Source organism: Thermobia domestica, chromosome 1, assembly GCF_964235325.1.
Source record: "Thermobia domestica chromosome 1, izTheDome1.hap1.1, whole genome shotgun sequence".
In the NCBI taxonomy this organism is placed as follows: Eukaryota; Metazoa; Arthropoda; class Insecta; order Zygentoma; family Lepismatidae; genus Thermobia; species Thermobia domestica.
The window spans coordinates 257035789-257039720 of record NC_137454.1 but is presented as its reverse complement, the minus strand read 5'-3'; positions in this window follow the sequence as shown (position 1 = coordinate 257039720).

Here is a 3932-nt window from a genome sequence, read left to right as displayed (position 1 = left end):
TGATTTTCCTGATTAAAGTTGACAATTTCATGCTTTAATTTGAGCTTCAGTGACATGATTATAAACGTTAATCGAAAAAGATTTACTACATTTTTTCTGATGAAATTGAAAGATGCATTAATGAATTAATTATGCAATACTAAATTAAGGATAATCATAAAGAAAAGTTACAGTCCTCCCAAAGTCTATGATGTACTCTACTAAAATTTCACTTATATGTCCTCTGTGCAAGTAATAATTATATTTAGAGTTTCCCAACGATTTTGATCTTCAAATCCTTTCTCATTGAGATAATTCACATGATTAAAACGCATTGTTCCTTCACAAAAATCTTAAAATGTGTTTTGTTCAATTTTTGTACAAAACTTTTAATTTTTACTTGATTTATATTTAATAATTTTTCTCCTCATTATTTTCCAGTGAATTACTATGCACTCTCTCTTGTGGAAAGCCCTGAGAATGACGAAAATGGGTTTTGCTAAACTCATGCTTATCGATAATTCTGTAGAATGATATAATTTAACGATTGCAATGAAATAGATATCAATTTGAAATGCGCAGAATTATTTAATTAATTTTGCTGGATAGATCACGCAGGGTGGCTAGATGCAATATTTTTTAAATACCTAGGTATGTAAAGTTTTACATAAAAATATTGGAGAAAACAGGAAAATACAGTCAAAGTAAGATTGACTTTTGGTTTATATTTACTGGCAAAATGATTTCCTATCTTTTCTGTGAATGTTAAAAGGTTAACAATCGCTGATCTGGAAGAAGATAAGATAGTTTATATGTTAAAAATATTCATATACAGTGAAACTTGTATAAAGCGGAAAGGGACGGGTCCAAATTTTGTTTCCGTTTTGGACAGATTTCCGTTTTATACAAATCTGAAAATAAATGGCTACAAAAATAAGACAGATGGAAATGGTTTTATAGTTTACCTATATATTTGCTCTGGAACTCCAAAATGTAGTCTTTCATACTCTCCACACACACATACACACACACACACACACAAAATATTCTGTATTTTTCTAGTTTTCAGGACACACAACACTTAATATTCTCACAGCACTAAAACATTCAAATGATGTGAACACTTCAAATACAGTAAATGCAAGAAAATCTACTGAAACTCAAGATGTAGTTTAGAAAGTTACACAAAGTATTTTAAGTTGCAGTTTACCAACATCATCCCCCCCTCCCTATGCTTATTCACATTTTCTCCACATTTCTTTCAAGGTAAATTGTTTTATTCTTTGTGACAATACTTTTTTTTTTGTAACACTTCCCTGGCAGAATAGAATGGTTCTAGAAGATCTGAATAATTTGAGTCACCCGTAAATTCAATGAGGTCTTCAACATAATGAAGAGGAGCTCTTAAAGAACCAATTTTAGGTTCTCTGATTTCTTCGACTTCGGTGACATCGTCGTCTTTTTCTTCTTCAGTTTCAGGTCCATGCAAGAGATCCGCAGCCGATTCAATCGTAGAATAAGTTACTACATCTTGATCACTTGAAATGTGAACTGTTCCGTCATCCGGTTGTCCATTTTGTTGACACAAGAGTTTAACGGCTTCAGCAGTCTCCGTTATTTCTGGTATGTCAGAACTTTCAGAAGAAGAATTTTCAGTAAACCCAGCTTTCATAAAACATTTAGCTATGGTTTCCTTTCTAATTCTTTTAGCAGAAACAGCAATCCAATTTACGCACCGAGTACAGACACCGATTTCACTAACTGGCTTGCAGAATTGCTTGATGACATGTTACTTACTAGAGATTCCAGCACCAATCGCCTGTAGTGACTTTTAAAGGTGAAAATTACACTTTGGTCCATAGGTTGTGACACACTTGTAGTATTCGCAGAAAACCAAACTATAGTAACGCTGGACAATTTTATATGGGTATGGCATGGGGCACTGTCCAAGAAAACAGAACATGACGATTTTCTTTCTTCATCTTCGCATTGAAAGAATTTAACCATTCTTCCATAATGGTACTTGTCATCCAAACACTGTTGTTGTTTCGCCACACAACTGGCAGACATTTAACATTTACATTTTTAAAGCAACGAGGTTTTGCAGATTTCCCAATCACAAGAGGCTTTTCCATTTCTCCTGTCATGTTCGCGCATAGAAACACAATTAGTCTTTCTTTCGACATTTTCCCTGTACATTTCTCCCCACACAATGCCAATGACTTGCTCGGAAGTTCCCGAAAGAATAGACCAGTTTCATCACCATTAAAAATGTCTTTTGGTTCATAGTTTTGTGTCAGTTTACGCACCTTGGGGATCCACTCTTCAATTGCTTTCGGATCGACATCTTTTGACTCATCACTAACTTCTCTCCACACAACATTATGCCTAGACTTAAAACTGTCCAACCAGCCCGACGATACTTTAAAATCAACTTTCCCCAAAGATTTGGCAATCGAAAGAGCTTGAGCTTGTAAGATAGGACCAGAAATCGGCAAGTTTTTCGATCTGGCACTTACAAACCACTCCCATACCAGTTCGTTTATTTTCTCGTTGCCCGTTACTTTTCCTACCCGCTTCGCGTTGCCATTCCCTTCCATCCAGCACTTCAGAATTTTGTTCTTGTTTTTAAGTGTATCATAAATTTGTGTTTTTCCGCACTTAAAACGGCACATGATTTCTTTCACCAAAATTTTGTCCTTTTCCTTGGATTCAATGATTTGTACTTTTTTATCCAAAGTGAGAGTCACGTGTCTTTTAGCCATTGTGTGTACGGCTAAAATAAAAACACTATAAAAAACAACTTGTTTTTACCACAGAAAAAAAAAGATACTAAACACAAACTCAGAACACTGAAGAAATGTACTTGTCCCTCGCTTCACTCCCCCTCTAGTTCTGTTTTTGATGACAACTTTCTGTCATTATGCTCGAAATGCATTTGCTTGGAGCAAATTTAGTGAACCGTGAACAAGCACCAGCTGTAAATGAAGATTCTCAGATTTTGGAGAGCCACCGACACAAAGACTTGTGGACTCCAGCATTATTTCAAGACCAGGTGAAGTTCACAGGCGGAGGATTGAAAGCAAATGCAGATAGAAAAAAATGGTACATGAACAATAACCTGTCAATCATCTGCTTCAGTGCTTCCGAACAGCAAAAGATCGTCATAGGAAAACGAGGTCAAATCTCTAGCGGTATTTTGTGGTGCATTATTTAAAGGCAAGAAGTAATGGAGGAGGTTTCACTTGTTCTATTAAGTGGCATTCCATATTGATCTCTTTACCTCCAAATAAGACACGCACATGAGAGATGAAAGGTAACCTGTTGCAGCCTTCTACTGCGAAAAAGAGATTCCGTTTTATGCAAGCTTCAAAGGTCCCTCGGACTATTTTTGCTTTCCGTTTCCGCATTACGGAAGATTCCGTTTTACAGAAACTATTTGTAAAGGAATTCCCATAAGAGCTGCTGGGACTTTGAAAAATATCCGCTATAGACAGATTTCCGTCTTATTCAAGTTCCGGTTTAAGCAAGTTTCACTGTATATATATGGTAATTAGTATACTATTTTAATCGTCTATAGAATGCAAGCTATTTGACAATTTGGCACGGCGAGATTAGAACTTCTGTTAAAAAATAAGAATTAAACAAATAAGTTATAATCAAATAGAAAAGGTGTTCTTGACTTATTAGGCCAGGGCTTTTTGCTTATGACCTCCGTTCTAAGCATGAAGGGTGATGGCTTTCCGAACCATTGCTTCAAATCATTTGTCACTTTAGTTGCATTTCTTGCACGATTTCACGAATCATTAAACTTGCATCTCACCTTTTAATTCCGTTTTCTTCTTTTCCTTTTCTTTTCTTTTTTCTTGTATTTCCCTACAACTGAATGAGTCAGCTGAAATGTTTACCTTTTTTGTTTACTTCATTAGTTTATTCCCTCTCTAATTTATCTC